General features: G+C 46.2%; 1 protein-coding gene across 4 annotated transcripts in view; it reads right to left on the bottom strand.

Moving 5' to 3' along the window:
* Positions 1–25,085, bottom strand: part of SMIM14 (small integral membrane protein 14) — a 71,212-nt gene that overhangs the window by 17,801 nt on the left and 28,326 nt on the right. For 2 of the 4 annotated variants that reach the window (XM_084797615.1, XM_084797616.1), the window contains exon 3: positions 20,431–20,747. The exons of 1 other annotated variant lie outside the window; for it this stretch is intronic. The gene's annotated coding sequence lies outside the window, so the exon portion shown is untranslated. One more of the 4 variants, XM_084797614.1, reaches the window with a different exon arrangement.

Below are 25,085 nucleotides of genomic sequence, written 5' to 3'. Positions count from 1 at the left end.
TTGCACTGTGCTGAGCAAGGCTTAGCAGGGCCACTGAGTCAATGCTGGGAATCCACCCAGAGGCAGAGGCAGGCGGATTGCTCTGAGTTCCAGGCCAGCCTGGTCTACAAAGTGAGTCCAGGATGGCCAAGGCTACACAGAGAAACCCTGTCTCGAAAAAAAACAAAAAACAAAACAAAACAAAAAAACCCAAAAAAACAAAAAAGACTTTTGTTGGCATGTGCCAATAGTTAACTCTGCTGAGTCATGCTATTTCTATATACAGTGAAGAATATTTCCAGTGCTGTTAATCAATTCATAATCTGCCATCAGAAACAAATACTAGGCCTGCCACATGGGTTCAACTTACCTAATTTCACCTTTGCAGGGGTCAGTTTAATGGCTTGCTTACAACTATGGAGATTAGAAAAAAGACAGGTAATTCTACTACAGTGTGCTTTTGAGAATGGAAACCCTGTCTCAGAAGGAGGAGAAGAGAATGATGCTTATAGCCAGGACTTAATTCCTTAAAGAAATAAACTTAAAAGTTGTTTGTAAGGCCAGGCGTGGTGGCGCACGCCTTTAGTCCCAGCACTCAGGAAGCAGAGACAGGCAGATCACTATGAGTTCAAGGCCAGCCTGGTCTACAAAGTGAGTCCAGGATAGTCAAGGCTACACAGAGAAACCCTGTCTCGAAAAAAATAAAAGTTGTTTGTAACTAGGCCAAATACTCTCAGCAATAAGTAACAAGAGCAGAGCAGCTGATGTCACAGTCTTCAAAGCAACTGATTTCAGCTGCCTCAGAAGCACAGGACTGGCCACCTTCCTGCTCTTCTAATCCACTTCCTTGCCCCAGAGGTACCAGAGTGATGGTCCGACACGAATAATTCCACATCTTTTTATATATGAAACCCAGAAACATGAACTCTGTTCTTAGGACCATGCTAAAAAACAAACAAACAAACAAACAAGCAAACAAACCCAGCTGGGCATGGTGGCACACACTTGTGATCCCAGCACCAGGGAGACAGGCAGGAGGATCTTGTGAGTTCAAGGCCAGCCTGATCTACTCAGAGAGTAGGGAAGGGCAGGGCTATTAACAGAGAAACCCTATCTGAAAGAGAGAAAGAAAGAAAGAAAGAAAGAAAGAAAGAAAGAAAGAAAGAAAGAAAGAAAGAAAGAGAGAGAGAAAAGAAAAAGAAAAAAAAAGAATTTACTAATTTTCTTTCCCTTCAGAGCTGAGGATGGGATCCAGGGCTTCAAGATGCTACATAAGAGCTCAACCACCAGCCTAACCCATAGCTCTGGCTTTGCCACTTAAAAAAAAAAAGATTTATTGGGGGCTGGAGAGATGGCTCAGTGGTTAAGAGTGCCGCCTGCTCTTCCAGAGGTCCTGTGTTCAATTCCCAGCAACCACATGGTGGCTCACAACCATCTGTAATGTGATCTAATGTCCTCTTCTGCAGATAAAACACTCATTTACAATAAATATAAATTTTAAAAAAATTTTATTATTATGTATACAGTGCTCTGTCTGCATGTACACCTGCAGCCAGAAGAGGGCATCAGATCACATTATATATGGTTGTGAGCCACCACGTGGTTGCTGGGAATTGAACTCAGGACCTCTGGAAGAGCAGCCAGTGCTCTTAACCTCTGAGCCATCTCTCCAGGCCCAAGATTCTTCTCCAAATAACTTTTTTAGAGCAAGGCCTTTGGCACAAGGCGTAGTCTCTGCTACTTGGGAAGCTGAAGAAGAAAGATTCCAGGTTCAGGGCTTATCTGCTCAAAGTCAGCCTAGTCAACTTAGTAGGAAAAAAAATGCCCCCACATGACTGCACCTCAGTTTTTCTTCAGTTTGGGGGGCTTTATTCTAAAAAGATACACCCTTTTATAACCATTCTTTCACCAATTCCTAATTCTCTTTCTTCAGTAAACGCTTGTTCCCTGCCCTTTCCAAGAGAATTCTTGAGCCAACAGCCAAAGTTACAGAGAGAACCATGTCTCAAAAACCTAGATAGATAGAGAGAGAGAGAGACAGACAGACAGACAGACAGACAGACAGACAGACAGACAGACAGACAGATTTATTTAGATTGAGACTTTCAGTTTCCTATTAAGAAAGGCATTAGAGGGGGCTGGAGAGATGGCTCAGAGGTTAAGAGCACTAACTGCTCTTCCAGAGGTCCTGAGTTCAATTCCCAGCACCCACATGATGGCTCACAACCAAGAAAAGAGTTAGAAATTTCCATGTTCGATGTGAATTCTTGTGGTTGAGGCTTTAAAAAATATTCAAGGCTTTCACGTACTCAGAATTTAAACTGGGTAAGTAAAGAGAGATATTATTTGAAATAATCATAGTGGTCATTCATTGTTCCAGTAATCAGATAACAAAGGGTCCTCCTTTATTTTCTTACATATTTTTTAAAGATTTATTTATTTATTAGATCACATTATAGATGGTTGTAAACCATCATGTGGTCTCTGGGAATTGAACTCAGGACCTCTGGAAGAGCAGTTGGCGCTCTTAACTGCCAAGCCATCTTTCCAGCCCCTTTCCTACATATTTTACTATTTGAATCAAATTATATTTTGACAAATGGGTATTATGTTTGTATACATGTTCAGACATACACATACATGTAAATGAAAGATATTGCTGAAAAAAACAAATGGCGGGCTAGAGAGATGATCAGCGTTTAAGAGCACTAGCTGCTCTTCCAGAAGACCTGGGTTCAGTTCCCAGCACCCACATGGCAGCTCACACCTGTCTATAACTCCAGTTCAAGGGCTTTTAATCCCCTCACACAGATGTATGTGCAGTCAAAAAGAAGAAGAATGAACATAGATTAAATTAGAAAAAAAAGATTTAAGGACTTTAATTCGTTTTCTTGTTTTGTTTTTTGAGACAAGGTCTCTCTGTGTGGCCTTGGCTGTGCTAGACTAGCTTTGTAGACCAGGCTGGCCTCGAACTCATTGATCTGCCTGCCTCTGCCTCCCAAGTGCTGACATTAAAGGATTGTGCCACGAAGCCCAACTTAAAGACTTTATTTTAAAGTCTTGTGAGTGTGTATGTGTACAGAAGCCACAAGAGGGCACCTGGCGTCCTCCTCTGACTCTCTGCTTAATCCATTTAAGAATCCTGGAATCTGGATTGCACCTTCTCAGCTAGGCTGGGAGGTAGACAGTAACAGCAAGTTTTGTCCCTGCCCTCCTTAGGGGTAGGAACAGGGACACATACCAGATGGCGTGCTTGCTACATGGGGGCTAAGATTTGAACTCCAGTCTTCATGACTGTGCATCCGGCACTCTTAACTGCTGAGTCATCTCTCCAGTGCCCCTATTCTGTTTGTTTGTTTGTTTGTTTGTTTTTCCAGACAGGGTTTCTCTGTGTAGCCTTGGCTGTCCCAGAATCACTCTGTAGACCAGGCTGAGCTCGAACTCACAGAGATCCTGCCTCTGCCTCTGCCTCCCAAGTGCTGGAATTAAAGGTGTGTGCCACCACGCCTGGCTAGTCCCCCTATTCTTACTATGAGCCCAGGTATTATGTACTTTACTGCAGAGCCATAGTGCCAAGCCCTAGAAAGGAACTTTTTCTTTTACTACAGCCGTTATCTCTAGGGACAAGTCCGTCTCAATTTTCTTGCACTGAGTACGTTAAATTGTCTGAATCTTTATCAATCAGTAAACTTGTTGGTTAGAGTTAATACACTGTCTTATCAGTTGAGTGGTGGTGGTTAGTGCATGCTTAATCCCAGCACTCGGGAGGCAGAGGCAGGCAGATCATTGTGAGTTCAAGGCCAGCCTGGTCTACAAAGCAAGTCCAGGACAACCAGGGCTACACAGAGAAACCCTGTCTCAAAGGAAAAAAAAGAAAAGACAATAAAAGAAATTAAGGAATGTTTTTATTTTGTTTTCTACATTGATTCTTTTTGTTACTCTCTAACTAGGCCTAGTATATACATTAAATTTTATTATGTTCTCCCCCCCCTCCACTTTTTAAAAAGCTTCCCCCCCCCCAGACAAGGTTTCTCTGTATAACAGTCCTAGCTGTCCTGGACTTGCTTTTGTAGACCAGGGTGGCCTTGAACCCACAGTGATCTGCCTATCTCTGCCTCCCACCCCACCTCCTCTGATTTTTCAAGACAGGATTTCTCTGTGTAGCCTTGGCTGTCCTGGAACTCGCTCTGTAGACCAGGCTAGCCTCGAATTCACAAGAGATCCGCCTTGTCTCTGCCTCCCATGCTGGATTAAAAGGCATGCACCACCATGCCCGCTTCTTCTTGGCATTTCTAATTGCTAGGATCACTACTCTCGCATTAAGGCCCGTTATTAAAGTTAAGTAACGGGACTCAGTAGTTAAGAGCACTTCTGAAGGTCCTAAGTTCAATTCCTAGCATTCACATGGCAGCTCACAACTGTCTGATGCTGTCTTCTGGAGTGTGGATGTACATGCAGACCAAGTACCCATATACACAAAATACATAAATAAGTCTTAAAGTTAAATACAGTTTCCTTGAACACAAGCACTAACAGTCTGAGTTCTGATGAGTAGATGGTAACTATGAGACTAAGGAGCAATTGGCATATACAGGGTAGATACACGGAAACAAAGGGATGGGTCACCTCTTGTGTGGGACAGAAAAGGAAGGTATGATGCCAGGCGGTGGTGGCATGCGCCTTTAATCCCAGCACTTGGGAGACAGAGGAAGGAGGATCTTTCTGAGTTTGAGGCTAGTCTGGTCTACAGAGAGAGTCGAGGACAGCCAGAGCTGTTACAAAGAGAAACCCTGACTTGAAAAAAAAAAAGGAAGGAAGGAAGGAAGGAAAGAAGGAAAGAAAGAAGGGGCTGGAGAGGTGGCTCAGAGGATAAGAGCACTGGTTCGAGAGGTCCTGAGTTCAATTTCTAGCAACCACATGATGGCTCACAACCATCTATAATCAGATCTGGTGCCCTCTTCTGGCATGCAGGCAAAACACTGCATATGTAATAAATAAATAAATAAAACTTAAAAAAAGAAAGAAAGAAAAGGAAGGTGTGAAGCTGAATTGTGCTATTCAGAATGGTGCGAAACACTGGCGTGTAGCTCAGTGGTAGAATGACTGCACAGAACAATGTACCATATATGACTAGCAAACTGTTTAGTTCTAGAATTTTCTACTAATATGCCTACATTCAGCTCCCATCTTGTTTTGAGGCAGAATCTCTAACTCAAGTCACACTCTGTTGTACTCCAGGTTTGTCAGCCAGTAAGCTTCAAGGTTGGGGATTCTGTCTCTTCCATCCCATCTGCCTTAGGAGTGCTGACATCACCAACGTGTACCACTGTATCCAACTTTTTTACAAAGGTTCTGGGGCTGAAATGTGGGTCATGAAGCCAGCACTGGGTCAGACACTGCCTACAATCCCAGCACTTGAGAAGCAGAGGCAAACAGATCTATGTTCAAAGGAAGTTGTAGGCCAGTCAGTGCTACAAAGGGGCTGCAGCTCAGTGGGAACAGTGCTTGCCTAGCACTCACAATGCCAAGTTTTGATCCTCAGCACTGGAGGACATGACCCTGGGCAGGCTGGGATGGAGATGGCTCTGTGGTTAAGAGCACAAATGGTTCTGGCAGAGGACCATATGTCAGAGCACCTATGTCAGGCGGCTCATAACTACCTGTAAACCCAGCTCCAGGAATTCCCAAGAACCTCTTCCGGATTCCAAGGGCACCTGTGTGCGCACCCCCACACAAGCACACACATAGATATGGCTGAGGAAGACAATCTTCATGGACCACTGGCTTGTGCACGCGTGCACACGCGCACACACACACAGGAAAAAGGAGTTCAAGATCATCTTCGGCTACACAGTGAGTTTAAGGACAACCTGAGCTACCGCTATCTCAAGAGAAAAATGGGTTGATATGAAAGCAATCTGATCACACTCACATAGCTCAAATGTGACAGACCTTGGACAGGAAGTCACAGTGTGAACGCCAGAAGGGATCTCAGTCTCCATTTGTGAGCTAGGCCCAACAATGCATATTAGAGTGTTTCAAGCTTACAAAGACAATTTCAGAATGCCACAAAAATTAGACAGCTGGCAGTGAGCTTCCCAGTGTGAAGTGTCCTGAGCAACACTTGTCTGTTGGGAAACATGCAAGGAAAAGAGACAGCCTCGGGCTGAGGCTGGCCCAGGACTGCATAATGCTGCTAAAGCTGTACCAAAAACATTTCACTTATTGTGGAAATAAACCCATTATACACCTGAAAAATCACAATTAGGAGGGAGCTAAAATTCCTCCCTCCTATCACAGCAACCGACTGTAATTACAAACTCCGTGTAGTAGTGTCAACACTCTAGTCTGGGCTGCCCAGCTGCTTTAGCAGCTAAACGTATTTGTCACCAAGCCTGACAACCAACTCAGTCCCCAGAACTGTGAATGAATGGTCTCCCACAGGTTGTTTGGGGTTTTGTTTGTTTGCTTGTTTTTGTTTTTGTTATTGTTTTGTTTTTTGTTTCTCTATGTAGCCATGGCTGTCCTGACCTCAAAATCCTGTAGATCTGCCTGCCTCTGCCCCAGGAAAGAGTGTTGGGACGAAAGATGTGAGCCCTCATGCCCAGCATTATATTCTACCTTTTGTTTGTTTTTCAAGACAGGGTTTCTCTGTGTAGCCTTGGCCATCCTGGACTCACTCTGTAGACCAGGCTGGCCTCAAGAACTCACAGCGATCCGCCTGCCTCTGCCTCCCTGAGTGCTGGGATTACAGGTGTGCGCCACCACACCCGGCTATATCTAACATTTTAAAAAGACCCAAACCTCTGGGTGGTCTACAGAGCAAGTTCTAGGACAGTCAGGGCTACACAGAGAAACCCTGCCTTGGGGGAGTGGGGGGAGGAAGACACAAAATTTCAAAGTACCCTTTTTAGAGCACATATTATTCAAAAGGTAGAAAGTAAAGCAGGTGAAAAAGACAATAAATATCTAGTTGTATAGAGGTAAATGGAGAATACAAATATAAATAAACAACGGGGCCTCGGGCGGAAAGGCTGAGCCAGTGAGTGCTGTTAGCAAGGTCACAGTAGAGAAAAGCAACTGTCAGGCACACAGCCAACAAGCGGCAACTTTACAGGGGTCCTATCACAGCCTTAGAGGGACAATTCTCTCCCATTTTCATTCTTGTTTTTAAGACGTGGTCTCACCGTGTGGCTGGCTTGGAACTTGGTCTCCAACTCACAGAGATCTCCCTGCCTGTGCCTCCTGGTGGTGGGATTAGAGGCCTAGCCCTGAACATCTGACTATGTGCCACTACCTCCCAAGTGCCGAGACTCCTGGGATTCCGGTCATGGACCGCAAGGCCCTGGTTTGTACAGTGCTGAGCGCCAGCTCACGTGCTAGGCAAGGACTCCATCAACTGAGCTGGATCCCGTGTCCTCACCTACATATTTTAAAAAAGAACTAGCTGGGCATGGAGTCTCCTACCTAAAAGGTGGCCAACCTGGGCTACATAAGTGCGTTTCCAAGCTACCCAAGGCTACACAGGAAGATCCTGTCTCAAATAAATGAAAGAGAGAGAGAGAGAGAGAGAGAGAGAGAGAGAGAGAGAGAGAGAGAAAGAAAGAGAAAGAAAGAAAACTAAAATTAAGAGGAAGGAACTAAGGGCCCGAGAGTTTCAGTGGCTTGCCCAAAACCACAGCACCGAGAGGTGGGACTCAAGCCTATGTCTTCTCTCATTTCTCCTTTCCTGAAAATGATTTAGCTAATAAGTCCTTAGGGACCCTGAGAACAGGAAGAAGAATCAACATGCAGCTGAATTACTAAAACAACTTAACGCAATGGAATTTCATACCAGCACACAATGACTGCCCAAATAAATACTACAAATTTCTTCACCAGTCCAACCTCAACAAAAACTCAAAATTTGCACACACACACACACACACACACACACACACAAACACACACACACACGAAAGCACTACTTTCCTTCTAGCCCATTTCTGCTAGGATTAACTTTTTTAAATCATGTATTTTTTTTTTTAATTTCTGTGTATGTTTGTCTGTCTGTGTGTGTAGGTCACGTGTGTGCAGGTGCCTAAGGCGGTCAGATAAATGAGTGGCAGCCTTGGTGTCTGAAGAGGGCCTGTTATTTGGACATCAGTGGTGTTCTCATTTTGTTACTGAATGACAAGAAACACCAAGCTCTGCCAGGCGTGGTGGCGCACACCTTTAACCCCAGCAGAGGCAGCAGATCTCTGTAAATTTGAGGCCAGCCTGGTCTACAAAGTAAGTCTAGGACAGCCAGGGCTACACAGAGAAACCCTGTCTCTGGGCCTCTTTTACAAGAACACTGCCCATACTGTGAAGGCATTCTGCCCTCAACTCCTACCCTCATCTACCAAACGCCTTGCTTACCTCCTGGTGCCATTACAGGTGTGATGAAAATTGTAGTATATGAATCCAGGCATGGTGGCGAGAGCCTTTAATCCCAGAACTTGGGAGGCAGAGGCAGGTGGATCTCTGTGAGTTCGAGGCCAGCCTGGTCTACAAAGTGAGTGCAGGACAGCCAAGGCTACACAGAGAAACCCTGTCTCAAAAAACCAAAAAAATAAAAATAAATAATTCCAGTAAGTGAAGAAAGGAGGCATATCCAGACCATTTTATCTCTGCCCACTCCCAAAATTCATATCCTTCTCAAATATAAAATGCCTCATTCTAATCTAATAACCCCCACCCCCCATCCCCCACCCCGCCCATCCCCACCTACCCCCACCCCCCATCCCCCACCCCGCCCATCCCTCACTCCCGCCATCCCCACCTACCCCCATCCCCCACTCTCCCCATCCCCCACTCCTCCCATTCCCACCTACCCCCACCCCCCATCCCCCACCCCGCCCATCCCTCACTCCCGCCATCCCCACCCACCCCCATCCCCCACTCTCCCCATCCCCCACTCCTCCCATCCCCACCTACCCCCACCCCCCCATCCCCCACCCCCCATCTCCTACTCCCCCCATCCCCCACCTACCCCCACCCCATACTTCTTCCTGTATCAAGCCAAAAGTCTGAAGTCCTGGCTCAGACAGCTCAGTGTTAGGTAAAGGGGCCTGCTGCCAACACTCACAATCTGAGTTCGACCTCGGACCCACACGGTAGAATAAACTAGACTTCTCAAACTGTCCTCTGACCTCCACACAGCCATCACTGCACTCATGCTCGCCCTCCCCCCCACTCCCCATGTAAGTAAAACAAAAGTTGCTGGTCACGGGCCTTTAATCCCAGCACTCGGAGGCTGAGGCAGGTGGATCTCTGTGAGTTCAAGGTCAGCCTATTCTACAGGTGGAACTCCAGGACAGCCAGAACTGACATAGAGAAACTCTGTCTCCAAAAAACTAAACCAAACAAAAAGACAAAAACCCTGAAGCCCAAAGGCTGACCTGTCTCCAGCAGGCTGGGATGCACGAGACAGACTACTGAATGAATGTCATCTAAGCCAGGGCCGGACTCAGGATATGACTCACCCCGAGGCACAGAGTTCTGTGGGTACGTCTGCAGCCACCAGGATTCACTGTCACCTATGAAGGGCAGGCCTCCGCATGAGGGCAGGCTTCCACGGGACAGGCTATCCTTGGTCCTCTGGAGCCTGAGAGCACCTAAAGGCTTCCAGCCACGCTGTCCCTCAACCTTCCGAGCTCTGGGCCAGGTTGGTTCTTGTGAGGGAGAGACTCATAATTTCCAAAGTGCCTTTGGAGTCATCTGTCTGTGATGGTACCTGACCACTCATGTCCTTATCAAAAGGCAACTTGAGATCCAATGTCCAGTACAAAAAACAAAAAACAAAAAACAAAAAACAAAAACCAAAAAAAGAAAGGTCTGGCCAGGTGGTGGTGGCACACGCCTTTCATCCCAGCACTCGGGAGGCAGAGGCAGGCGGATCGCTGTGAGTTCAAGGCCAGCCTGGTCTACAAAGCGAGTCCAGGACAGTCAAAGGCTATACAGAGAAACTCCGTCTCAAGAAAACAAACAAAAAACGAAAAAAAGAAAGATCTGGCTGGCCATACCCTTGTTCTCTTCCTAACCCAGCCAAGTTTTCTCACGGCTTTCCACACGCGTGGGCTGAGTGCGGGAGGACTCAGGAAGCGTCTCTAAGAGCCAGGGTTGGCAACAGCTCTCTCCTCAGCCCTCACCAAGACCACTCTTGCTTCCTCGCCCTTAGTGTGTCTGAGTGTGACAAAGCGTCACAGGCTGGGAGCTTACAAAGCCAGAACTGCTTACGCTTCAGATGCTAAGTCTCCTTCATAGTGGCTGTGTCCACAAGATAGAAGCATTAAGTTTCTCTCTAAGGCCTTGTTTGGGGGAGGGGTGGGAAGAGGCGCTAAGATGGGGGTGGGTCTCATGGCCTTGAACCGACTATGCATGAGAGGAAAGCCCTTGCTTGAGCTGCTGACCCTGGCCCACGGGAGGTGCTGGGGTTCCAGCTGCGTGCTGACACACCAGGTTCTGTTACATGGGTGCGAGTCTCCTCATATTATCATGGTGCCAGTCTGGATAATACTAGGTTTTCTTTTTTCTTTTTTTTTTTTTTGTTGCTGTTTTGTTTTGTTTTTCGAGAGAGGGTCTCTCTGTGTAGCCTTGACTCGCTTTGTGGACCAGGCTGACCTCGAACTCACAGCAATCTGCCTGTCTCTGCCTCCCGAGTGCTGGGATTAAATGCATGTGCCACCACCACTCGGCCTAATACTATGTTTTCAACATAGCCTTTTCTTTCTTTCTTTTCTTTTGTTTGTTTTGGGGGGTTTTTTTGTTGTTGTTTTGTTTTTGGTTTTTTTTTTGGTTTGGTTTTTGGAGACAGGGCTTCTCTGTGTAGCCCTGGTGATTCTGGAAGTCCTCTATAGACCAGGCTGGCCTCCAACTCTCAGAGATCTGTTTATATATGCTGGGGTTAAAGACATGTTCCACCACTGCCTGCCATGTCTAAGTGATTTTTTAAATCCTTCCTTATAATTAATTCATATTCTAGGAATCACTTTAGACAACTTACAAGTCATCAAGGGATTAAGACACAAAATGTCTTAAAGGATTCAAGCTAATAAGCATTACTAAGAGGGATAAATCACTTAGCCTCAGAGACTTCGTTTACCTATGAAACAGGACTGATAACTGAAGCTATTCACTTTAAAGGAGTATGCAAGGATCAGGTGGGAATTTTACGAGTCCAGGACAGGCTGAGAACGCCCTGGGCCAACTCAGTGAGAGGCATCTTCAGCCCTCAGAGGCAAGCTGCCCTCCACTGCTCACAGCCCCCTGGGACCTTGGGGATATTCCTCTGCACAGGGGGGAAAGGGGAGGGCGGCGTCCACCCACCGTGAAGCCCCACTGATTTCCCATCTTTTCTCAGCTTTACTCATGGGCAATCACAGAGTCTCTCTACCTGGCAAGGCACAGGGATAAAATTTACCATAAATGGTCAAATAAATGTTTCAACTAAATTAACTGTTTACACTCAGTACCATTAAAGTTTCAAAATCTGAAAATAGTTCCCAAAATTTCTTCTCAAGGTGCTTCTATCCTGTGGGGCAGACTTGTCTATGTGCACAAAGCCCTAGGTTCAGTCCCCAGAAACACACACACACACACACACACACACACACACACACACACACACACATACATTCCAAAGGAAAAAAATTCAATAGATTAAAAAAAAATCCACTAGACATCTGTAACTACAGTGGACATGTTACTTTATAAATGCTAATAAAGTTAATAAAGTAGCTCTTAATGCTGCCTTACAATTTATAGATGAGCTCTATCAAATATGACAGCTGAGAGTGGTGCTGGCACATACTGACAGATCTCTGTGTTCGAGGCCAGCCTGATCTACATAGTGAGCTCTAGGCTAGCCAGGGTTACACAGGGAGACCCTGTCTAAAACAAACCAACCACACCAACCTACCAAACCCCAAGCGTCCTGTAGGACAGAAGACACTAGCCACTGAAGCGCTGACCTCTGCCGCTCGGGACTGTCTGCACCCACACCCAAGCCCGTGAGGGTTGAAAGCTCCGAAGCTTCTGCCCATGCAATGCTGTCAGCGAGTGCAGGCAAGCGTAACAAGCAGCTCCACTCTGCGCGCACACAAAACTGATACATCTGTGTTTTGACCACAATTTTTAAAAAAGCAAAGGGGAAATGAAAATCCAGTATGAAAATGAGCAGCAGGGGGAAACTTTCTCCAAAATAAAAGCTCTGCTATTAAAAATATTGTTAAATATGTGTTTATAAGCTCCACTACACACCTAAATGTTGGTTTAGTTTAGAAAAGTATACATGTTTTCAGTTTTGATTATTTTAAAAACAATATATATTTCAAATCCCTCATCCTGCTATCCCAGGAAAAATCCAAATCAAAAGCCAAGACAACTCTTCAGAGGTAGCTCTGCCTCACAAATGCCAGATTTAAAAGCATGTGCCACCACCTTCTGGCTACTGTTTCTTTTTTTTTTAATTTTATTTTTACTTTATGTATATTGGTTTGAGTGTGTTAGATCTCTTGGAATTGCAGACAGTTTTGAGCTACCATGTGGGTGCTGGGAATTGAACCCAGGTCCTCTGGGAGAATAGTCAGTGCTATTAACCATTGGACCATCCCTCCAGTCCCTTACTATTACTTTTTTTTTTTTTTTTGGTCAGTCTTTTTTTCCCCCAAGACAAGGCTTCTCTGTGTAGCCTTGGCTGTCCTGGACTCACTTTGTAGACCACGCTGGCCTCGAACTCACAGCAATCCACCTGCCTCTGCCTCTAGAGGGCTGGGAAAATACAGAAAAGTTGTTTTTCAACCCTGGTCACTCCAGTACCTTCCGAGATGGCCTCTGGGCTATTCTATACTTTTCGAGAAAAAACACACCCTCATAGCTGTCCCGAACACCTGACAGCACATGATGTCCCAAGCTCAGCCTGTCCTGAACATTTGACAGCACATGACATCCCAAGCTGAGCTCTTGCCCCCTCAGGGATAAAATAACTAGGAACCAATCATTTTTTTAAACTGCCGATTCTGCTTCTGTAAGAGCATAAAAGACCCAAGCCTTGCCTATTCGGGGTCTCCAGTTCAATAGAGCTTGGTAGACCCCGTCCCAGCAGATCAATAAAGCACCCCTTCGTGTCTCACTGCGCTCCAGAAGTAGGACCTAGCCACCAGGTCTTACACCTCTGCCTCCCACGAAGATTTACTTATTTATGATGTATATAGTTTTCTGCCTGCATGTATACCTGCCGGCAGAAGTGGGCACCAGATCTCATTAAAGAATTGTTATAAGCGCCGGGCGGTGGTGGCGCATGCCTTTAATCCCAGCACTCGGGAGGCAGAGGCAGGCGGATCGCTGTGAGTTCGAGGCCAGCCTGGTCTACAAAGTGAGTCTAGGACAGCCAAGGCTACACAGAGAGACCCTGTCTCGAAAAACCAAAAAAAAAAAAAAAAAAAAAGATTTGTTATAAGCACTATACTGGGAATTGAACTCAGGACATCTGGGAGAGCAACCAGTAGTCTTAACCTCTGAGGCATCCCTCCAACCTCATTTTTAAAAAATAGTTCTAAAATTTATTTATTTTTACTTTATGTGCATTTGTGTTTTGCCTGCCTGTATGTCTGTGTGAGGATGTCAGATCTTGGTGTTACAAACAGTTGTGAATTGCCATGTGGGTGCTGGAAATTGAACCCGAGTTCTCTGGAAGAAACAGTCAGTGCTCTGAAGTGCCGAGCCATCTCCCCAGCCCCAGAGGGCCCAGTTTTGGTTCCCTGCACCCATATGGTGACTCACAACCGTCGTCGTCGGTAACTCTAGTTCTGGGGGACCTGATGCTCTCTCCTGACCTCCTCAGGCACCAGGCACTTACATGGTACACAGACATACATACACACAGGCACAACATCCGCACCCATAAAACAAAAGTAATTTAAAAAAACACGACACAGGGAAAACGCTCATACTTCTGAGGGCCTCAGAGAACTGCAGTTGGTTTTAAACATTACTGCCATTGTAGCTCTTTATTAACAAGCAGATGACGTACAGGGAGAAATGTATGGCTATTAATAGAAGCCCAAGGTCCCTTAGTGAGGCTACAAGTAGCGACCTAAGCCTCCACAGAAAGAGCTAGGCTAAAAGAGAACAGAAGACTAAACACTAGTCCTTGTCTGTGTTCAAGTCACAGACAGAAATGCAGCAACTGCACGCACCTTTTCTCCCTCACTTGCAAAGGGGTCTTGCACTGAGAACTCTCTGCAGTTTCTGCTTTTTCTTTTTGTTTGGTTTGGTTTGGTTTTTTTCCGAGACAGGGTTTCTCTGTCCTTGGCTGTCCTGGACTCCTTCTGTAGACCAGGCTGTCCTTGAACTCACAGCAATCCACCTGCCTCTGCCTCCCCAGTGCTGGGATTAAAGGCGTGCGCTGCCGCCGCCGCCACCACCTGGCCAGTTTCTGCTTATTCTAATGTAGTCCAAAGAGTCAGACACTCACATCAACAGAGGTAGAGATACATGACTTAACAACTTATCTTTTTCATGGGAGAAATATAGAGTGCTACACAGGGGGAGGAAAATACTCCCAAACTTACCTCGAGCTAGCCGGGTAGGCTCTCAGAGCAAAGCAAGAAGACCCAGGAGGTTTTAGCGGGCCCTTGGTTGTTACCACTTGTTCTGTTCTGCTTTGCTGGAGTAAGGGCTAACCGTGATGCCCACACTGGTCTTGAACAGCGCTCCTCCCTCAGCACCCTGAGCAGGCAGAACTAGAGGCATGCCTAAAGTACTTCTCAAAACTGTCTCCTAGTTCTGCAACTTCAGACAAATACGACAGCAACAACATAAATACAAATCTTATTTTCAAATAGGACAGAAAAGACTATCTTGTCTTTAACCAAAAAACAGCTTAGAGCTGGAGAGATGCTTCATCAGTTAAAAGCACTGGTCATAAGCAGGGTGTGGCAGCACACACCTGTAATCTCAGCACTGTGGAGGCAGAGGCAGGGATCTCTGTAAATTCAAGGCCTGCCTGATCTACAAAGAATCAAGGACAGCCAGGGCTACACAGAGAAACCCTGTCTTGTAAAAAAAGAAAAACAAAAACAAAAAAGTACTGGTCACTCTTCCAGAGGACCTGAAAGTCATATGGTACAACAACTTCAGTTCCAGGGTATTCAATGCTGCCTTGTGGACTCTTTGTGCGCACTATGTGGTGCGCATGTGTGCAAGCTAAACACCCATACGCAGAAAATAAAAATAAGGACATCTTAATAAAAAAAAAAACAGCCTAGTTTAGTTCTAAATGTTGTAGCTCACGAGAAGCAAGACACGCTGGGAAGCACACACTTGGGTTTCAGCCGCTCAGTACGTGTGTTCACTTTAAGACGTGGGCAGGGAAGCTTCTGTCTGGCTGCTCTGCAGCTCCATGAAAGAAGGAAAGAATCACACTTAGCATAGCAACCTTACCTAGCACACTGTGCCCCCAAGGTGGGTCAGCTATAGAGGAGCTAGCTTCCAGAAGAGGCATTTAAAAACCAAGAAACACGCTCAAAATATTCATGTACGATAAAATCATCCAAAGGGTTTGTTCCACAGCAAATCTGGAGCTGGGTGTGGCACCTCATGTCTGTAATTATGACAGGGAAGCCTCCGGGGGAGAGACAGGAAAAACTCCAGTTAACCAAGGCCGCCCTCTCCACAGAGGCCTCAAAAATCCAAAGCCTGGAGGAAGCAACAGGAACAAAGTTCATCATCGGCCCCAGGCCAGCCTAAGCTACATAAAGCCCCACCCCCAAAAACAACAAGAAGTGGCAGCCAAAGTCTAGGGTGTAGCTCAGTGGTAGAATGCTTACCAACCATGTACAAAGGGCTGGGTTTAATTTGCAGCACCACAAAAAAGCGGGTTGGAGAAGGATACAGACTCTGAGAACCCCCTGTCCAGGCTGCGTAAGTCTAAAACAGAATGACAATGTTCTCTGACCCAAACACCAAGGATTCCTGAACAGAATTAAGGCTGTCCTGTAAGAAGCTGCTGTGAGTTTGAGGCCAGCCTCCCGGGCCACAAAGTGGGTCCAGAACAGCCAAGGCTACACACAGAAACTCTGTCTCCAAAAAAAAAAAAAAAAAAAAAGCTGCTGAAAATTACTAAAGAGGAGTATATGGCGAAAGCTGACTTCTTCAGGAACAGTCAGAGTTCCTATTATGTCATTTTAAATAACTGCCAGTGTAAGAAACAGGAAACATTTTTTTTTCTTTTCTTTTCTTTTTTTAGATCAGGCCTCCCTCTGCCTCCCTGAGCACTGGGATTAAAGGTATGCACCACCACATCTGGCTCAGGGGAAAAAAGAAATGGAGGCAACCCAGATAATGGGAAACCCCACTAATTAAAAAAAAAGAATAGAGAAATGGGGTAATTTCTTTGAAAAGTCAACTTCTGAACTATCAACTTAATGACAGAAACATACTGGCCAAAGCAGACTAGGAGAATACTGAAGCCACAGGACACAGGAAGAGCAAAGACCTCAGACTGTAGCTCAAATTCTAGTGTTAGACACAACAAAGGAAGATGGAAAGCAGGAATATACGGACGGACATGGCCAGGCTCCAGAGTACGGGACCAAGTAGAATACAAACACTCAAAGTACATAAGAGAGAACGGCAAGGAAGAAATGCCTAGCAAGCCTGCCAGGGAGACCTTCAATCGTGTGTGTGTGTGTGTGTGTGTGTGTGTGTGTGTGTGTGTGTGTACATTTTAAGGAAGCTCTTAGGATGTGATATGAAGAATGCACCATAAGCAGCCAAAGCTGGAGAGAGGCAGGAAAGTGCTTCAGCTGACCACATGAGATGGTGGTAGTCGTCTAGCAGGGATGGCAGCACCAGCGACGGGAAAGGAATGCACACTGAGTGCCATAATTTCTTATAATTAAAGGGACTGGAGAGAGGGCTCAGTCATTAAGAGCACTTGCCGCTTGTCTAGAGGACCCCAGTTTGGTTCCTCGTACCCTTGTCTGGTGGCTCATAACCAAACTCATAACCCCTAGCTCATAACTCGTAGCTCAAGCGGTAGGGAACTTAGTACCTTCTTCTGGTATGTTAATGCACACACACACACACACACACACACACACACCACAGACACAGAAAAGAAGAAATCTTAAAGACTTGTAAAAAATTAAAGAGTACCAAGCATCTGGAATTAAGTACTCGGGAGATAATGGATGTCAATAGAGCTTTATAGGTCTTAGGAAAGCCTATCAGCCTAAAGACATCAACCTAAATTGGCATTAACAAATTTAGGATACTTCATGGTACTTAGCCCTTGAAGCTGGGTGAAGAGGGGACTTCCCTTCAGGAGAGGCTCCTTTGGGGTCAGTGCTTAAAAACAAAAACAACAAAAAACCTGTATCTGACGGCACATACCTAAACCCCAATGCTAATAAAGTGAATCCCTCCAGGACCCTGTGCGTGGGAGGGTGACAGCTGCTCTGCGTTTGAAGGATGGTATAACTAAGGATTATACCCTAAACTTACCTGAGTGAAACTACTAAATAAGAAAAACCTAGCAGGTGTGGTGGCATAGGGCTCTAATCTCAGCACTTGGGAGGCAGAGGCAGGCGGATCGCTGTGAGTTTGAGGCCAGCCTGGTCTACAAAGCAAATCCAGGTCAGCCAAGGCTACACAGAGAAACCCTGTCTTGAAAAAACAAAACAAAACAAAACAAAAATAATAAATTTTTTAAAAAGGAAGAGAAAAAGAAAAACCTTACTAAAATTCCACATTGCATTTGCTGCCGTGAGGGTTTAACAAGCTAAACCTCATACAGCGTCTACTGATTTCTACTTCTCACAATATCACCACAGCTTTGGCTGTCTTTGATTCACTTTGTAAACTTTTGAAGACCAGGCTGGCCTTGAACTCACAGAGATCAGCCTGCCTCTGCCTCCTGGATTAAAGGCCTGCGCCATCTTGTCCAGCAAGGGAGGGGAACTTGCAACATCATGGCTTTAATAGCTATTGTCTTTCCTCCGTGGTGGAATTCCACCCTAAAATACCCGCCGTGCACAGCTACAGATAAATAAATACATACAGATATAAACAAACAAATACCTCCTAATAATGCCTGGTGATGATGGCGCACGCCTTTAATCCCAACACTCAAGAGACAGACAGAGCAAATTCCAGGACAGCTAGGAGAGTTACACAAAAAAATCCTGTCTCAAAAAACAAAACAAACACAACAACAACAAAGTGCCCACAACAAAAAGGCAAAAGTAGAGAGATGCCTCACCCATTAGGGCAGTAACTACTCTTCCACAAGACCTGGGTTCGGTTCCCAGAAACCACAGAGCAGCTCATAATCCTCTGTAACTCTGATCCCAGGGGATCAGACCCCTCCTTGGGCACCCAGGGATGCACAAGGTGAACAGACATACATCTAGGCAAAGTGCCCATACACATTAAATAAAATAAATAAAACTTATTTCTTAAAAAGCAAATGAAGCTGGTGCAAGCCTTTAATCCCAGTAATCAGGAGGCAGAGGCAGGAGGATCACTGTGAGTTTGAGGCCAGCCTGGTCTACAAAGGGAGTCCAAGACAGCCAAGGCTACACAGAGAAACCTTGTCTCGAAAAACAAAAGAAAACAAAAACCCCAACAACAAAAAAACAAATGCAGCACGATACTGTATTTCTATAAAACAATGGCAAAAGCATCTGGGACTAACATTCTGGCAAGCTGAGTGGCACAATTATTTTTTTCTCTTCATGTACTTCTACCAATATTCTTGGCAATCATCGCAAAAGCATTTCGCACAAGCGAAAAGTATTTTTAGGATGGCATAAAGTTGTTTGTTTTTTAAGCTGAAAAGGGGGAGTGCAAAAAAAAGAAAAATTCCCTTTGTCTAAATCAACAGGATTCCAAGTATGGTGGAAGGAAAGGGGGGAAAAAAAACCCCAAACATGATCTACACGGGAAGATAAGATTTGATAACAGGTTCCTTTACTGCCCAAGGGCACATCCTTCAAAGAAAGGCGTCTAAATTACCAAGGATTCTTCCCAGATTTGACAGAAAGCAATCAATCTATTTTTGTTCTTCTTTCCGGCTGCTTACCACAGAAACACTTCAATTAAATATCCTGGAGATGGGAAAATGTCCCTTTTAAAAACCACGTTGGTCAGAGGCAGGTGGATCAGTCTGTGTTCAAGGCCAGCCTGGTCTACAGAGGGAATCCAGGGCAGCCAACGCTACACAGAGAAACCTTGTCTCGAAAAACCAAAAAAACATAAAATAAAATAAAAAATAAAAACCACGTTGAACACCCAGGTTGGTTTTCTGGTCTGTCACGGAGGGCCGAAGGGTGGGCTGCTACACTGAAGCAATCTGCGCGAGCAGTGAGTCTCCGGGAGCACGCAGCTGTTTCCCCTAACCTCCACATCAGACACAGCCTCCTGAGCGTCTCCAGACTAGAACGCTTGGGAAACCGTAGGCTTCCCCAAATTCTGGTACGAATAGCTCCCAGTAGTTTCTGAAAACACAGCACAAAATTGGGAAGGTATATCTTCTACAAATGCGTGTATAAATGCTTCCTGAAGCTCATCCGGAGCTCTAGATGCAAGCCACATCCTCGGTTTTTCCGACTGGGGCGACTAAAAGCATCCTTGCCGCCTCTCTACAGTAAGCAAGTATCGTCTTGGCTAAAATCCTAACCGTTTAAACAGCCACTTCGGAAAACTTCGGCTTTAAGCAGCGACACGGATCTCAAACCCCCGCCAAGGCTCTCGCCCTGCATTCCTTCCAATAACGGTGCTGTTCCCTGCTCCCTGTCAACCCCGGCTCTACACACTGAACCAACAGAAAAGGGGGAATCCTTTACATCCGCGACACAATGGAGGCTTAAAAAAAAAAAAAGAGCTCTGGCTCTCAGGATGGCAGCTATCACAACAAAGGGGCGAGTCCGGGTGACTTCATCGAACCCACCAGGCAAACGCCACCCGCCCGGCCTTCGGGGTTACCGTCCCCAGTCCCCTTGCACGCCCGCGCTGCCTTTGTGGCCCGAAAAGTGAAAGCACCGGACTGCAGGTGCCGGTCCAGCCCAAGCTGCAGGCTGCCGGGCCGGCTCCCCGGGTGCACAGCCCAGCCAGAGCCCCCCGCTGTGCCGCAGCGGTCCCCGGGAGCGCGCGGGCACGCAAGTGGCGACGCGAAGAGGGTCTCCGAGGAGGGCGGTGGGCCACGGGTGGGGGGCACTCACCCGCCCAGGCAAGCGGCGGGCAGGGAGGGTGGCAGCCGGGAGCGTTCCGGACGCCGCTGTCGCTGCCGCTGCTTGCTGGCCGCCGGCCTCCTCCCCTCTGTTTGGATTCGATGGCCCACGTCACTCTTAGCCACGAGACCCGGATCTGCCGGCTCCCGAAGGCGGCGCAACAGATTGCAGCGCCGAGAGCCACCCGTGACCCTACCTAGTGAGCATGCGCGTGTCGCGCTGGCCACCTGCGTCGGATGGGGCGGGGGGAGCGGCTCCCGCAGCTTCTGCGCTGACGTGCGTGGGCGCGCCGGGCACGGAGGAGGCAGTTCCGGTGTGGAGGGGTGGGGCTGCCCCACTACTGTGAAGGAGGGGCGCCTGGGCTGTTGAATTGTCCCACGTAATCTCCGTATTGCCTTCCGTGGTCAGTTTCGTCTGACGCGCGTTTGCTGAAGGATGCACTGTCCTCCGCAGGGTTTAGTCATCCTTAGGTGGAGGTGCGCGCAAATTGATGTCTGCTGAGACCCGGTCTACCTGCAGAGGGATTGGTAGTTGATCACCAGGCCCACGTGAAAATCGGAACCCGAGGATTACAGAAGCACGTCAACTGATGACGTTCCAGTTTTGGACTGGAAAGCAGACCTAAATTGAGTTCAACATCAACGTTAAAAGAGATATGTTGGAAGCTGAGGGTGGGGGAGACAGGCTGGTCTACAGAGCGAGTTTCAGGACAGCCAGAGCTACAAAGAGAAACTCTGGCCCTGAAGCGGCGGCGTGTGTGAATTTGAGGCCAGCCAGTACCACGTAGAATATATATATATATGTTTTTTAATGGGAGCCTATCCCTGGGTTTGGCCTCCTCCTAAGGGAGGGAATGTAGCCGAAAGAAGGTAGCAGCACTCCTTTCTTGAGCTAGGGGACCCTGAGAAGCAGTATTTCAACAAGCCAAAGACAACTTCATACCTGTGTAAGAAAGGTCGAGGAACCAATAGAAGTAAGACAGCGTATATAGAAGTATGGCGCCTGCTGAACAAGAAAAGCAGAGGTGGAAGCCCTAACTCTGCATATGTATCCAGTGACTTCAAGAAACTCTGGAGAAAGCTAAGAATATTGTGATAACTAAGTACAAGAAAAAAATATTCTGAGACTCTAAAATCAGGACAGAAAATATTAAACTCCAGAAAACATCCATGTGGGATTTCATTTTCTTCTCTAATATTTTAACAATCTAACAACAAGGAAAACAAAACCCTTTAAAGCAGTGCTATCCAGCTGGGCATGGTGGCACACGTGCCTTGAATCCCAGCACTCCGGAAGCAGAGGCAGGTGGATCGCTGTGAGTTCGAGGGCAACCTGGTCTACAAAGTGAGTCTAGGACAGTCAAGAATACACAAAGAAGCCTTGTCTTGAAAAACCAAAAACCAAACCAAACATCCCAGTGCCATCTAGCGTGTAAGTGGCTACATGGTTCAAAGTTTCCTTGTTCTACATAGGTATAGCCTGCCACTCTGGGTAAAGTTACAAGTTACAAAACAAAACCAACCGACCAAAACAAACACAGGAGCTCTGTCTTCCTCAGGACACAGTGTAACTACAAATTGTCATTAAAGAAAACACTCTCCCACCCAAAAGAAGAAACCCTCATAATTCCCAGTTGCTGAGCTATGAAAAACAAAATTGACCTGGCAGTGATGGCACATGCCCTTAATCTCAGCAATATGGAGGCAAAAGTAGTGGATCTCTTGAGTTTGAGGCTCCCTGGTCTACAGAGCTCCAGGGCTACTGTATCCAGAAAAACAAAACCAAAAATATTGGAATGGATTGCTACATGTCTAACCTCCACAAAACTCAGCCAGAGAGCACCCCGGGCTTCAGAGGTTAGCACCTCAACAGAAGTGGGGGAGCTGAAGGCATGAGTGCAGCTTCTGCTTGGTTGGGCCCCAGGCCTGCGAGCCACAGCAGAGTCCCACTGAGATAGAGTCCCCTAGGCCTGAGACACACGTGGAGACGATGAGGCCAGGACTGAGGGTGGCCCAGGGCCCTGTCCCGCCCCTGGAAGGAAGCACCCTGTTGTTTGCCAGGAAAATGTGCCTGGCCTTTTCAAAGATTGTTTTAAAGTGTTCTATGCAGCTGGCTGGGGTTAGGAACTGCTGACACTGAGGTCTGGTATGGAGCTGAACAGTTTCTAAGTCCATCTAAGAAAAACACATGTTCCTAGCACTCGGGAGGAAGAGGCAGGCGGATCCCTGCCTGGTCTATAAAGCCAAGGCTAACAGAGAAAACCCTGTCTCAATTTTAAAAAGAAAAAAGAAAAAGAAAAAGAAAGAAAAAAGAAAAAAAAGACATTAGGTGTCTGTTTGCCAAGCAAATGTACCACCATTGACCTGATTTTTTTGTTTTTATTTGGTTTGGGTTTCTGGTTTGGGTTTGGGTTTGGTTTTTTGAGACAGGGTTTCTCTGTGTAGCCTTGGCTGTCTTGAACTCACTTTGTAGACCAGGCTGGCCTCGAACTCACAGAGATACGCCTGCCTCTGCCTCCCAAGTGCTGGGATTAAAGGCGTGTGCCACCACATCAGGCGATTCTGTTCTTTAGTTTTTTGACATCCTTATTGAGGTATAATTCACATCAAATTCTGCCCTTTCAATTGCATAGTTTCAACAACATTCTTGGGTTCAGAATTTTACAATTACCTATGTTAAAATACAGCATATTTGCATTACATATGTGTTTTTGTGTGGGGCAAGAGGTCCTTGTACTTACAAAGCAGCGCTGAGAGAACCAGGAATGTTATCTCCTCAATGGAGAGATAAAATCACCTGCATTCCATCCAGAAAGGTGAAAGTGCAGGTTGTAAGTGACCTGCTGACCTTTCTGCTATCAGTAGACAGACCTCACTGATTCCCCAGCCTCTTCTCTAGTCCACTACCTGCCCTTAGCTTAGCTGTCACAAGGACTGCGTGGCCTGTTGATCTCTGTTATCCATCAGAGACCACATTAGATTGTAGGCCTTTTAGATCCAGCTTCATGGTCACGTGGACTTTGTAAGAGAGTTTCTACACGGGGCTGGAGAGATGGCTCAAAGGGTAAGAGCTCTCCCGGAGGTCCTGAGTTCAATTCCCAGCAACCTCATGGTGACTCACAACCATCTATAATGTGATCTGATGCCCCCTTCTGGCCTGCAGGTGTACATGCAGACAGCATTGTATACATAATAATAAATAAATCTTATTATGTATACAATGTGTCTGCTTGCATGTGTGCCTGTCTGCCAGAAGAAGGCACCCAGATCTCATTATAGATGGTTGTGAGTCACCATGTGCATCCAGTGCCCTTAACCTCTGAGCCATATCTGCAGCCCAAATACAACTTTTTTTTAAAAAAAAACTTAAAAAAAAAAAGTTTTACAAAACAAAAAAAGTTTTGCCAGGCGTGGTGGCACATGCCTTGAAACCCTGCATTCAGGAGATAAAGACAGGTGGGTTGCTGTGAGTTCAAGGTCTACAAAGCAAGTCCAGGACAGCCAGGGCTAACACAGAGAAACCCTGTCTCAAAAAAACCAAAGAACAACAACAACAACAACAAAAACAGAACAGAGAAACCCTGTCTTGAAAAAAAAAAAAAGATACTTGGAGGGAAAAAAGCTCTTGATACAAGTCTATATCTATAAAATTTTATTCAAAGGCACATATGTGCCGGGCAGTGGTCATGCACACCTGTAATACCAGCTTTGGCTGGCAGATCTCTGAGTTCAAGGCCAATCTGGTCTCCATAGTGAGTTCCTGGACAGCAGGGGCTATACAGGGAAACCCCGTCTCAAACCACCACCACCCCAAAAAGAAAAATAGTGAGGGGTCCCTGCAGGTTTCATACAGGGAAGTGATCCCCTCAAACAGATGAGAGTAAAACCCAGGTGAAGATTGACTTTGCCAACCTGGATCAGACTCTGGAGAGTCTAATGTCAGGCGGTTCGTGGTTAGCATATTATAAACACAGTGCAATTTGGGAAAAGGTTTTCAGGCAGCAGTCTGTCAGTCCAACCCCAGGTACACAATAAAGCTGGGATTAAGGGAGTGCGCCACCACGCCCGGCGATTTCTCTGTTCTGGACTCACTTTGTAGTCCAGGCCAGCCAAGAATTGACAGTGTTCCACCTGCCTCTGGCTCCTCTGGGATTACAGGCGTGTGCCACCGAGCCCAGCTTTTCCCCAAATATCTTGACTCTACTTTCTTCTTGCTTAAATGATTTATTTTTGAAAGGGGATTGAATAAAAGATGTATTTTAAGGCTAGAAAGATGGCTCAGTGGTTAAGAGCAGTGTCTGCTCTTCCAGAGGTCCTGAGTTCAATTCCTAGCAGCCACATGGTGTACATGCAAGCAGAACATTGTATATGTAATTAAAAAAAAAAAAAGTTAAGCTGGGCAGTGGTGGCACATGCCTTTAATCCCAGCACTCAGGAGGCAGAGGCAGGTGAATTGATGTGAGTTTGAGGCCAGCCTGATCTACAAAGTGAGTCTAGGATAGCCAAAACAGAGAGACCCTGTTTCGAAAAACCAAAAAAATAAAATAAAAAATAAAAAAATAAAAAGAACAGCAGGCAAGCTGGGCGTGGTGGTGCATACCTGTGATTCCAGCACTCAGGAGGCAGAAGCAGGTTAATCTCTGTGAGTTCGAAGCCTGGTCTACAAAGGGAGTCCAGGATAGCCAAGGCTACACTGAGAAACCCTATCTGAAAAAATTAAAAAAAAAAAAAAGCTGCAAGCATGTCCAACTACATGAACTTTTTAAACTTTTTTGTTTTTTTTTGTTTGTTTGTTTTTTGAGACACTATCTCATTATGTAGCCCTGGCTAGCCTGGAAATTGTTATGAAGAC

This window comes from Acomys minous (genome assembly GCF_964271855.1).
Source record: "Acomys minous genome assembly, chromosome: 10".
NCBI lineage: Eukaryota > Metazoa > Chordata > Mammalia > Rodentia > Muridae > Acomys > Acomys minous.
The sequence above is the reverse complement of the archived record's forward strand: the minus strand, read 5'-3'. Positions and strand labels throughout refer to the sequence as shown.